The 13,663-nt window shown below is 42.4% G+C and overlaps 1 pseudogene; it reads left to right on the top strand.

Moving 5' to 3' along the window:
* The first annotated feature begins 2,942 nt into the window (after nucleotides 1–2,942).
* On the top strand, nucleotides 2,943–7,528 carry LOC147457483 (uncharacterized; annotated as a pseudogene).
* Nucleotides 7,529–13,663: the final 6,135 nt, after the last annotated feature.

The raw sequence follows: 13,663 nt of genomic DNA on the forward strand, positions 1-13,663 counted from the left end.
CATTTAGGAATCCAACGCAACGTTTCTTTACATTTCTTGGAGTGAGTGGGACGGTTTGGTAAAGGGGACCTTTACCATAATTAATATGCAGTCAGGGAACTGTCAGGATGACTTCAGATTCCAATCAGGAAGTTATCAGGTCAGAGTTAACTCAGGAGATAATCAGAAACCTATTAGGAAGTAAGTAGGAAAAGACATTATGTGAAAGGATGTAACTTTTCGTAGGGGCTTTTGTAGCTTTTGTGATCTTCGATGATGTAAGGAAGTAAGGGGATGACGCTGATGTGTGTGATGATGATGGGAAATGGAAGGCGGCAGTTATATCTATCTGTCTATTGTCTGTTCTGATTCTGATCTATGTCTGATGAATAACTGATGAAATCCTGAGTATAAATATGAGATATATGTATTCCCTTTGATCTTGTCGATGAAGTATCTGAAGGTTTGAAGTGCATACATACTGTGTAGTCCTGTATTGGTGGTTGGTTAAGTGTTAGGCAATTATCATAGAATATGCAGAATCTGTCTAAGCCTTTCCTGATCAACCCCATTACACTTTGGCGATCCTGCAAAATGTTTCGGATCTGTTCCTTACCTGTGGCGTAGAGGACTAAAGTGTTTCTGATGACAGAGGAGGATGTTACAGACCTGCTATATGAATTTCGACATTGGGAGTCAGAAGAGGAAGAAGGAAATGATTTGCTAATCATATTTCGCAATTGGGTAACAGAGGAAGAAGAAAAGCAGGAGTACGACAGAATTTTTCTGCGGGAGTACTTTCCACAATTGCCTAGGGATGTGCAGAAGTGTATTAGAATCAAAGTGGTGATCCTCTTCCGGTGCATTCATCCGGTTGGCATATATGATCTCCCTGTAAGTTGGTCGTTTGTGAACATCCGGCAACTCAGGAGATACTTGGAACTTCGGAGGAAGTACGCTCTCAGGCGACAAGCAACTGGCAAGCCGACTTAATGTATGAGTGAAGAGGAGGATGGTCGCCAGTCTGCACAACATCCTTATTGGACAAGTTTTAGTAGCAGGCAAGGAGTAGGTTCATCCGGGGCAATAGAAGAAGAGGAGGAAGGCAGTCAACCGTCAACTCCTAAAAGGCAAAGTAGTACTTCTTCTGGCAATACCGAAGATTTTGAGCAACAGAATGAGGAGATTTTTAATCTGAACCTGCAAAGGTTTGTGGGAGCATTAGCAGTCAATCAGGTTTTTAGACCAAGAAGGCTGCAGTTTCAAACACACACACCACCATTACCATTTGACCCTTTGAGACAAATAAATCAAGGACAAGTACCGGTACCAGTACCAGTGAATCAACTCCAACTACAACCTGTAGTGATGGCTCAACCAGTACCCAACCCGAAAGTGGGGGCAACTAAGTTCACCGGGAAATCCAAGGAGGATGCTGACAGTCATGTGGGGCAGTTTGAGACCAGGTGGATGGCAAGTGGATACAATGTGATCCATAATGATGCTACCAAAAAGGAGCATTTTGCTGCCACATTGCAGGGGAAGGCAATGGCTTGGTTTATACAGTATGGTATTGCAGCTTTTCCAACATATGAAGCATTAAGAAACAGATTTTTGGCAAGATTCAGGGAGGAAAAGACCCCTGAGGATATCTTGATCAAAATGAGAAAGATGAAGCAAAGAAAATTGCTAGGGGAAGACTATGCTCAGAAATTTAGAAACCTCAACAACAGATTGTTGGCAGCATAGAGGCCATCATTTGAACAGTTGGGCGATTATTTTTGTAGAGGATTGAATCTGGAGCTGCGAAGTTCAGTAGCAGGAAGAGGAGTGATCAACAATGAAGCAGATTTCAATGAGTTGGTGGAAGCAGCCACAAGGGCAGAAAGAAGGTATGGAAGCCTTGAGAAGAGAAAGAAATCTTCAAAAAGGGAAGAATCAGATTCAGAGGATGAAGAAGATGATGAAGAAACAGATGACTCCTCAGATGAGGAAGACTCAGAGTCTGAAAAGGATTCTAATGAAGAAGATGATGATTGGTCAGAGAAAAAGAAAAAGAAGAAGAAAAGTAAGAAGAAAAAGAAGAAATCCTCCAGGCAGGAGAAGGACAAAGAGAAAAAGGGTAAAAGCAGGGATCAGACAGTTCCTGGAAAAGAAGACATCAGTCAGATGATTGTCAGTCAATTGAAGAATTTGGGTCTTACAAAACTGGGTATGCCAGAGAGGCCTTATTGTCAAACATGTCAAGTGTTTGGCCATAGTGATGAAAGATGTTGGTACAATCCAAATTATCGGGGACGCATTCCAGAAAGGGTGCAGCAAAGAATGAATCCACCTGCAGCGAATGTCATGATTGCAGGAGGGCCTCAGGGAAGGCCATAGAATTTTAGAAACTGGGGAAATTCAGGTCCTAGTCAGAGACTTCAAGCCCAAGAAGGGTGGGGTAATCAAAGGAATCAGGACAGAATAGGAGGAAATTTACCGTGTACCTATTGTGGAACACAAGGGCACAGACAGGGACCTGAATGCACCCTGTGGTGCAAACACAGGAGTGAGAGGGGGATCCCTATAGTACAATATAATAATAAATGCGGCCAGCCTCAACAAAGGCCTCCTGCACAGTTAAATGTTGTCATGTTGGAAGAAGAAGAACAGGAATCTGAAGAGTTCCTGATGAATGCCAAAGTGGAGCCTGATAGGGCCCGGATGCCTAATGAGCGCTGCTGTGGAAGAGGGGAATCAAGCAACCTGTTCCAATGTGATTGTACAGAGTGTGTCTCGATTGAAGGAGTTAAAGAGGGGGATAATGTTCCTGGAGCTATGGTGGTAACCAAGTCGTCAGGAAAGGTAAAGGGGGATAAGGTTCAGAAAAACACAGGAGTGAGAGGGAGATCCCTATAGTACAATATAATAATAAATGCGGCCAGCCTCAACAAAGGCCTCCTGCACAGTTAAATGTTGTCATGTTGGAAGAAGAAGAACAGGAATCTGAAGAGTTCCTGATGAATGCCAAAGTGGAGCCTGATAGGGCCCGGATGCCTAATGAGCGCTGCTGTGGAAGAGGGGAATCAAGCAACCTGTTCCAATGTGATTGTACAGAGTGTGTCTCGATTGAAGGAGTTAAAGAGGGGGATAATGTTCCTGGAGCTATGGTGGTAACCAAGTCATCAGGAAAGGTAAAGGGGGATAAGGTTCAGAAAAAAGAAGAACAACAACCAATCGACTGGAAGGTTCAGGACCAGATTAGAATGGGAGTATTGAAGGAGATAAATAAAGTGAACAAGCGACAGGAGGATAAAAGAAGGGAAACTCAGGAAGTCCCTGAGGCAATAGTAAGGTATCCGGCGGACAGAATACAGGAAGGAGTTGGTAAAGGACATGATCAGGCGCTGACTGTACAGAAGAAAGCTGCAGTCAAGATGTCTGAGGAGTTTTTTGATGCATTAATGGAAGCACCCACTCAGATCAGTTTGAGGTAAATTTTGAGTTTGGTACCAAGCTTTGCAGACCAATTCATGCAAAAGTTACAACAACAGTATGGGGGAAAGAATCCGATTGACTTACAGACAGATGAAGATCCGGATCAGGAGATTGAGGTAGCAGAAATGCAACCTGCAGATGTTGATTACAAAGTTCCAGTGATCAGTGTAAAGATGGAGCAGATATTTATGCCAGGAGTGTTGATTGATGGAGGATCAGGAGTGAATGTACTTCCAGAGGAAACATGCAGGAAGATGAACATTACCTGTTGGGATCCGGCACCATTTCAAGTGAAAATGGTAGATCAGAGGAGGATCCAGCCATTAGGGATTGTCAGGAATAAGGAAATTGAGATTGGAGGTCTCAAGTTTAAAGTTAATTTTGTGGTGTTGCAGTTGGAAAAGTCTTCTCAGTCATATCCTATGATTCTTGGGAGACCTTGGCTTAGAGCAGCAAAAGTCAAGCAACATTGGGGAGAAGATTATGTGATATTGAGAAAGGGCAAGAAAAAGGTGAGAATGAAGATGGTGGCCAAGGAATAGATCAAGTGATCAGAAGGTGTGTTTCAGGGAAAGCTGAACAAAAGGCAGTTCTTTCAGAGGCTCATTGGGGCAATGCTAGAGGACACTTTTCTCATGAAGTAACTGCTAGAAAAGTATTTCAGACAGGGTTATGGTGGCCAAGTATTCATAAGGATGCTTACAACTATTGCAGGCAGTGTTTGGTGTGTCAGAGGGATGGAAGGCCAAATGATGCAGATAGGATGCCTTTGCAACCAGTGGTACCACTTGAACCTTTTCAAAAGTGGGGGTTGGATTTCATGGGACCTATTATTCCTTCTGCAAGAAATACTCAAAACAAATATATTCTGGTGGCTACTGATTATGCAACAAAATGGGTTGAAGCAGTGGCACTAAGGGATAATACTGCAGGTAGTGTGGCAAGATTCCTCTATAGGAATATTATGACCAGATTTGGGTGTCATGTGGAATTGGTTTCAGATCAAGGAGTACATTTCCTCAACAAAGTGATCAAGAAGTTGACTGAGTCACACCTGACAATACACAAGAAGTCTACAGTGTATTATCCACAAGCAAATGGACAGGCAGAGAGTACTAATAAGATCCTGATTAGAATTTTGAAGAAGATTGTGGAGGACAATAGGAAGGATTGGGATACAAAGCTTGATTCTACTTTGTGGGCTTTCAGGACAGCTTTCAAGGTGACAACAGGTCAGATACCTTTCAGGCTAGTATATGGACTAGAAGCAGTAGTACCAATGGAATTTGTAGTTCCTAGTCTGAGAATTGCAGCTGAGCATAGACTGTCTCCAGAAGAGTCTATACCTTTCAGGGAGGAATCCTTGTTGAAATTGGAGGAGGATAGGATTCTGAGTGCTTATTTGGCAGAAGCAGTGCAGAACAGAAGGAAAGCATGGGTGTCTCGACACATTAAGTTCAAATTTTTTAAAAAAGGAGATTGGGTCATGGTATATAACAGTAAGTTGGGGCCAAGACCAGGGAAACTCAAGCTGAGATATGTAGGGCCTTATAAGATAGCAAAAGTTAGAGGGCCAGGAACTTTTGTGTTACAGGATGAAGTTGGGAACCAGTTTGGAAAACCACTGAATGGGTATCGGTTGAAATTATTTGAAGGGGAGGTTCCTCAAAAAGAGTGTCAAAATGAGGTGGGAATATATTTTCTCGATTCGGGGGTATGAGGTATTATGAATAGAGAAGTGAAGGTGGAGTGTGAGACCACGTTTTCGTGTTTTCAAACTGACAGAGGACTTGACATCTCAAGTAATAGTGCGTCAACGTTAGTGCCTGCCATGCAGAAGAGAAAGAGTGTGTTGCTAGGTGAAGAGAAAGCCCAGTGTATGCCGCCGTTAGCTAGAGAAGCTGCAGATTTTGAAGCGATGGTGCAAAGGAGGGGGCTGAGATCGGCAAGGCCAAGCCCTGGAACAATGGTGGAGATCGACGATGAGGAAGAGGATGTACAGCAGCTGACACCGCTTCAAATGAAGGCCAGACAAGCAACAGAGCATCATCTCATGGATTTTAAGGTGGAGATCGATTCCTTCCAACCCAGACATGCACGATGGCTGCAGTCTATTCAGCTATTGGAGTATGCACAGTTGCCATGGACACACTGGCGTTTCACGACTCAAACAGGCATGATGATGGCGCAACTTATAGATTGTAATGGATTGGTGGGACACGGAGTTTACTTGTCAGCAGCATTAGTGGCGACAGTATTTGGATTGCCTGAAGGAATTGATAATGCGGTGGACAAAGCATCTGAGGAGGACATGGATGCAGAATTCGGGAAGAGTGAAGGTACTCGCAATTATTTTGCTTTGAAAAATGTGTCTGATGCAGAGAGATTGCAGCAAATAAAATGGTTTTTGGAAAGGGTCATGTTATTGGTGAAGTTGGATTACATATCAAGAGAGAATTATGCAATTCTCAGCATGGCAGAGAAGGGTAAGAGATTTGGATGGGCAACAATGTTGTATGAAAGAATACATTCAGAGGTATTTTTCAAAGAAAAGAAAAGAGTGCAGAGAAGTACAAAAGTGGGACCTTTGATTGCTGCAATTTTCATGCATGTAAAGAATAATGGTGTATTGAGGGCGATGACACCATCAGGGTCAAGACAGGTGGCTGACGGACAGGAAGGACACAGTCAGGAAGTATTTGGGCAGCATGAACTGTTGGATTGTGAGCAGATGATTGACAGGGAAATGAAGACAAAGAAGTATCATGAGTCCAAGACAGGCATATATAAGAGTATGTGGTCAGCAAAGTATTCACATGGTGAATGTATGGAAACTATGGGGTTGAATACAGATGTAGAGATTCCAAAATTCTGGGATGAAGAGGAAGATGGACAGATAAAGCTTGTGGGGGCTCAGACAACTCCGGTGAAGCGTTCCATCAAGTTGAAGAAAAGAAGGTTAGATGTCGTGCAGACCAAGGAGACTGAGAGTGGAAAGAAGCAAGAGGATATCAAACAGTCTCTTGTTAAACAATTTTTTCAAGATGTTACATACTCAAAAGCCTTAGAGTCTGTAGAGATATTAAAGGAGTTTGTGGAGCAGCAGAACATGAACAGTGTACTTTTGGAGAGGACAAATGGAAAACTTGTGGAGGAGAAAGAAGAATTGGCAAGGCAGTTGAGTAAAAAGACAATGACAGTGGAGGAAATTGAAGAGTTGCAGGAGAAGCTCAAGGCAGCATCAGGGCAAAATCAAAAAATGGAAGAAAAGTTAAAGATGTTTCAGGGTCATTTGCACAGAAGAGAGAGCAATGCAAAAATGTACAAAGTGTGGCAGAATGAGTGGAAAGCAGTATTGACTATGGAGTTGGGGAATTTAGCAAATACTAATGTAGCTTTAGAAGCAGACAATAGGGTTCTGCTGAATAGAGTGGCAGCCTGTAAAGATGTGGAAAAGAAAATTAGAGAATGCACAGATGATGAGTTGTCAATTGATGGATGGTACTTGTCACCTGAGGAGGTTGAAGACATGAAGGCTCAACTGAGGAAGCAGGGAGAACAAATTTGGCAAAATCTGGGAGTCAGGCTAGAAGAAGTGATGTCTAAACCATATGAAATATTTGCCAAAGACGAAAACAAGGAGGAGTATGAGTTACTGAAATTTCAGTATGAGGAGTTACATGAAAAATATAACTCTCTCCTTGAGCAACAGTCACAGGACAGCAAACAGATTGAAAAAGAGGGTGTTCAGGAAGATGATGTACTAAAGACTCCAATGTTGGATACTTTAGTGGATACAATTGCACAGCATGTGAAAAAAGATAATCAGGAATTGGAAAAGTTTTCTGAAGAGATTGCAGATCAGGGGCCAAACAGTGTGGTTGCAGAAAAGGAGAAGACTGTATCTAAAACAAATCTGATGCAGCAGGCGCAGATTAATGAAGAAGAAAGCTTGCAACAACTGATAGTAGATGATCAGGGAGATACAGAATTGCAAAATATGGAGGACAAAGTTGAAGAAATGCTTACTCAAGAAGATGGTGTGCTGGAGGTTGAACAAAAGGAGTGATCAAGGGAATTGTGGGTTCAGGTCGCCAAAAAACTTTCTTTTTGGTACCACCGGGTGTGCCAGGTGGTAAAGGGGACCTTTACCATAATTAATATGCAGTCAGGGAACTGTCAGGATGACTTCAGATTCCAATCAGGAAGTTATCAGGTCAGAGTTAACTCAGGAGATAATCAGAAACCTATTAGGAAGTAAGTAGGAAAAGACATTATGTGAAAGGATGTAACTTTTCGTAGGGGCTTTTGTAGCTTTTGTGATCTTTGATGATGTAAGGAAGTAAGGGGATGACGCTGATGTGTGTGATGATGATGGGAAATGGAAGGCGGCAGTTATATCTATCTGTCTATTGTCTGTTCTGATTCTGATCTATGTCTGATGAATAACTGATGAAATCCTGAGTATAAATATGAGATATATGTATTCCCTTTGATCTTGTCGATGAAGTATCTGAAGGTTTGAAGTGCATACATACTGTGTAGTCCTGTATTGGTGGTTGGTTAAGTGTTAGGCAATTATCACAGAATATGCAGAATCTGTCTAAGCCTTTCCTGATCAACCCCATTACACGGTTCTTACGAGGTTTTCGTTTTTTTTGCATCAACCATGCTCACTACAGAAGCTTTAGGGACCCACTTGTATGTTTTCTCTGTTATATTAGGATGGTTCTTGTGTGTCTCAAGCTTTCTTTCAACTACATCAGTTGAAGCTCTAGAGAGTTGGGCTATGGGGACGTATGGTTCAACCTCCTGGACATGCAATGGCTTGGGTTTTATTTCCTTAGGCAATATCTCAGGGACTATGGCTTGAGTGGTAGGGCTAAGAGTTGGTTTTTGCGTTGTAACACCCCCAGTCCCCCAATCAATAGTGCATTTGGTGGCTATCATCCACGTGCGGCCTAGGTTTATATTACCCTCCATAGTTCCAATAGGCATGACCAAAAAGTCTTGAGCTACAATTCCATTGTCATAACTGACAGAAGTGTGCCAGATTCCAAAAACCGTAGTTTTTTTCTTGTTGACACCCTTGACTTGGATAATACTCTCAGATAGAGGTGGCTTCCCTAACTGACACCACACCCCATAGGATAGCAGATTATATTTAGCACCTGTGTCCAATAAGGCGTTATATAGCACTTTTCCATAGGCACTATTTAACTCAATAGGGTATCGTAGAGGTGTGTCAGAGTCCAACCAATCCTCTTCGATTTCCACGTGGAATGCATTTGTGACTCCAAGGTTAGCCTCTCGTTTTTGTCTTATACGTTGTTGTCGCTCCTTAGCCTCAGCTTGAGCTTGTATCTTGTTTAACTCGGTTTGTGCTTTGGCGGCCTTCTTTTGATGAATGGCCCGTAGTTCTTCTTGGCTTAAAGGATCATAATATCTTTTGAATTTACTCCCATTGAGGAATCCAATGGTTTCAACTCCATCAAGAGTTTCCACATGAAGGGTACCTTGTGGGGTAATTTCACATACTCTATATGGTCCTTTACCAGCATATTTCAACTTTTTCTTCTCTTTACGTACTCCATACATAAGGACTTTATCACCAACTTTGATGTCCTTATCCTTCACATGGCGATCAAACCACTTCTTTCTCCTATCCTTTTCCACAAGAGCATTTTGCACAGCCAACTGTCTCTCTTCGTCTAGTTTTTCTAAGATATACAAACGCTCGGTTAAGGGGTTACCATTCCATCCTTCTTGCGAAGCTACCCTAAGACTAGGAATGACAAACTCCCAAGGCATAACCGCTTCTTGGCCGTATACCATTTTGAAAGGCGTACAATTAATAGCCACTTTATAAGCAGTACGATAAGCCCATAGAGCAGATGTCAACTTCAAATCCCAATTAGTGCGATGAGCTTCTACCGTTTTGGTTAAAATAGAGATTAGAGTCTTGTTGGTGCTCTCGGCTTGTCCATTAGCTTGCGGGTAATAAGGTGTAGACTTATGATGGGATATCATAAAGGTCGTGGTAAGCTCTCTTACTACCTCATTTATAAAATGGGTACCATTATCACTAACAATTTCAAAAGGGCAACCAAATCTTGTGATAATGTTCTCAAAAAGAAACTTAGCTGTTGTCCTCGCGTAAGATTTTTGTGAAGCCTTAGCTTCAGCCCACTTTGTTACATAGTCCGTAGCAACTAGAATATATCGAGATTGAGTGTTGCGAGCTGCGGGACTAATTGGACCTACAAAGTCTAAGCCCCATTTTTCAAATGGTTGGGTTACTTTAATAGGATGTAAGGGCATTCTGTCTTTGCGTTGTGTGGTCTTGTAACGTTGGCACTCATCACACCCTTTTGTAAAAAGTGATGCATCCTTAAATAAAGTTGGCCACCAATAGCCTAATTGCAGCACCTTTCTAGCAGTCAGGTCTCCTGAAAAATGTCCTCCTGCTATGCCCATATGTGCTTCTTGCAAGATATACAAATATTCATCCTCGCGGGCACAACGCCTAAGAATATCGTCCTTGCCTAATCTATACAGAGTTCCGGCAATCAAAAAATAGGGTTCACATTCTTTTACTAGCCTTCGAGCGATATCCTTACGAAGTTCCTTGGGTGGAAAACCATTAACTAAAAAGTTAACAATGTTCTCACTCCATTCAGGCATAGTCTCAACTATGAAGAGGGAAGTATCGGGTAATTCATCATCAACTCCTGTAGGGGCTTCACCATTGGGTATGCGAGACAAATGATCAGCCATGACGTGCCTTTTACTGGGTCTCACTACAATCGTGAAATCAAACTCCAGAATAATTAACAACCATCGTGTGATTCTTCCTGTGGAGCATGGCTTGTTTACCAGATACAGCAACGCTTGATGATCCACATAAAATACAAACTTGTTTGCCAGAAGGTAGTAGCGAAATTTCTTTACTGCATAAACCATTGCCAAACCTTCTCGCTCTGTAGTGGTGTAGTTCCTTTCAGCATCGTTCAATTGACGGCTTGCAAAGCTAATGGGATAGTCCAATTTATGTTCTCCTGGTTGAGTGAGAACACACCCAATAGCAAAGTTTGATGCATCAATATGCACATGGAAAATGACATCCCAGTTAGGTGTCCTTAAAATCGGAGCACTTGCTAGTGTTTTCTTCAATTGTTCATAGGCCTGGTCACACTCTTCAGTCCATTTAAATTCAATGAGAAGCTTGTACAAAGGACGTGCTATCTCAGCGAAAAATAAAATAAACCGTCGATAATAACCCACGTGTCCCATGAACCTTTGAACTACCTTGTAATTGGTTGGTGGTGGTAACTCTAGAATCACTTTAATTTTGCTCTCATCGGTTGAGATACCATTCTTAGATACTATATGCCCTAAAATAACTCCATGCTTGACCCAAAATTGGCATTTGAACGGGTTCAATGAGATACGATATAACCTACACTTTTCAAACACCTTCCGCAAACATGATAGATGTTCTTTCCAAGAAGAGTAAACACAAAGGTCGTCTAAGAAAGCTTCACAAAACTCTCTCAAATATTCTTTAAAAGCAGTGTTTATTAATCGTTGGAATGTCGCAGGGGCATTTGTTAAGCCAAAAGCCATCACACGAAATGCAAACACGCCAAATTCTGTGATGAAGGCAGTTTTAGCTTGGTCCTCTAGCGCTATCGTGATTTGGGTGTAGCCTGAGTACCCATCTAGAAAGCTATAAGCTTCCTTGCCTGCAACTCTTTCGAGTACATGTTCGGAATATGGTAGGGGGTAATGGTCTCTTCCAGTAGCTGCATTAACTTTTTTGAGGTCCACGCACACCCTGAGTTTCCCATTCTTTTTTGGCACGATAACTATTGGAGACACCCATTCAGAGTGTTCAATAGGATATATGAACCCACATTTGATAAGCTTTTCTAGTTCTTCTTGAATGATCTTTGCGTACTTAGGATTCATCGGGTAGGGTCTTTGTTGTACGGGCTTCGCAGTGCTAATCATAGGGATTGTATGTTGGACCACACAAGGTGGAACACCTTTCATATCATGGTATGTCCAAGCGAATATGTCCTTGAATTCCTTGAGAAGCTCTTTGAGGACCGCCTCTTCAACGTCTGTGAGGTCTTGGGCAATAAAAACAGGTTTTGATTCTTCACCGGGGTCAGCTAATTCTATTTCTTTAACTATTTCCGGACCATCATAGATTCCATTATTCCCATCGATAGGTATTCTTTGGGCTTTTGTGTACACAACCTTTGCTTCCCCTGTGGTGTAAGATTTGAAATTTTCTGGTGCAGGATGCAAGTCTGTGGATTCTGGTTGTGCTTTGGTCTGTGCTTCTATTTCTACTTTCTTGTGTTGTCGAGCTAACTCTTGGTTTTGACGCCTCCTTGCAGTGCGGCTCAACTTTGGCTTGTCTATGATCTCTAATTGGGCTATGTCATGGGGTCTTGGTCTACACCACATAACATTTTGGAGATATTCACCCCAATCGTCTACCAATTTTCGATGAGCATCACATGCTCCTATATAACTGAGCCATTTTGCTGAGGATCTCTTCTTTTTTATCCTAGCACGTACATTGGCTCGATATCGACGCCTCTTAAAGTTTTTCTTTTTCTTATTTGAGACCTTCTTTTGATTTGCATTTAGATCTGGCTCACTAAAGGAGTTCTCGTTGGTGTCCTCTTCACTCTCGGAGGAGCTATCATGGGTTGATGTGCTCGGTCCTTCCGAATGTTTTGACTCTGAACTTGCTCCGCTCTTTAATTCATGAGATTCAGAATCCGTTTCACTCTGGAAGTCGGTGTCTGAGTTGTGTTGGTTAAAGTCTTCTATTGAGCTATCGGTGTCACTGTCAGATTGGTCCACAATTGCCTTGCCCTTAGAAGATGCATGTATGGCACTTATCATGTTCAGAGGTGCAATTTGTGGTACCTCTTCCCCCTCTGGTGTGACCCAAGTGGTTCCTCTATTTCCCCAGGTATCTATGGTTGCAGCTAGGTGTACCCAGTCTACGCTGTCTGATTCCATCATACCCGGTAACACATCCATGTAAGGAGAATCTTGGCCAATGTCTGTATCCTTCTTACAAGTGTAACAATATTGTAGTGGGGCCGAGTGAACTGTGGTGTCAGAGTGATGATCAATAATGGTTTTACTCCCTAAGGGGTGTACCTTACCAGTCACCAAATCCACTCTAAGGACAGAGTCTTGGAATTGCAAATAGACATGATTTTTAGACCAATCATGAACCATTTGTGCTTCCCTCATGAATGGTCGTCCTAAAATCATTTCATATGACATAAGGTGTTTAGAGAAATCCATTACAATGAACGTATGTCGTACCTTGTGTCCTAGAACTTTGATCCTAAGATCCTTGAGCATCCCCATAGGTTTGGCTATGGTACCATTTGCCATCTTTACCACAATGTTAGTAACACTGAGGCGGGGTTTTCCCATGGATTGCCAACAATCTTTTGTAACGATGCTAACTCCCGCACCACCATCAAGAATTCCCTTTATAGTTAATCCCTTGGTAGTGATGGGTAGGGTCGCATTAGACTCGTCGCCTTCAAAATACTGCCCTAATTCGTTAATGGGTACCTCGATCACAGACTCGTGTCCATCTAAGTCAAGTGATTGCACATGATTTTCCTCATCAATCATAATCGAGTCGGGACTATTTGGTTGCGCAAACTGCAGTAATCCCATTCGTAGCTCTCCGTTAAGGAATGCTCGAAGTGCAAGGAATAACTCAGGATCTCCATACAGCTTTGCTATGATCGTGGTTCGGACCTCAGAAGACATGAAGTCCACCAGTTTGGCAACATTCATTGGCATTTTGCAGGGTGTAGGTCCTTGACTAGGAACTGGTGAGGATGGAATCTCATATTCCTCAATGGGATCAGTTATTCCTTCGTTAAACATCCTTTCCAACAAGAAAGGTGTATGCTCACTTTCTGATGTCCCGTCCTCACTCCCTTCTTGGATGATACTAGATATGGCTAACGGTCTATGGTTCATGTGGGGTGGATGAACTTGCGTGGGAAACACTGTGTCATGAATTTTGACATGCATGGGTTCTGGTTCTAGTTTCCTTTGAGTCTCCTCCACTAAACCTCTTAGATGTTTCACCTGCTCAATCTTGTCTACTGGGTTTGGGTACGTCCCAATCTTCTTTTTACGATTC

The sequence above is a fragment of the Adiantum capillus-veneris genome, chromosome 5 (genome assembly GCF_014529385.1).
Source record: "Adiantum capillus-veneris isolate H3 chromosome 5, ASM1452938v2, whole genome shotgun sequence".
In the NCBI taxonomy this organism is placed as follows: Eukaryota; Viridiplantae; Streptophyta; class Polypodiopsida; order Polypodiales; family Pteridaceae; genus Adiantum; species Adiantum capillus-veneris.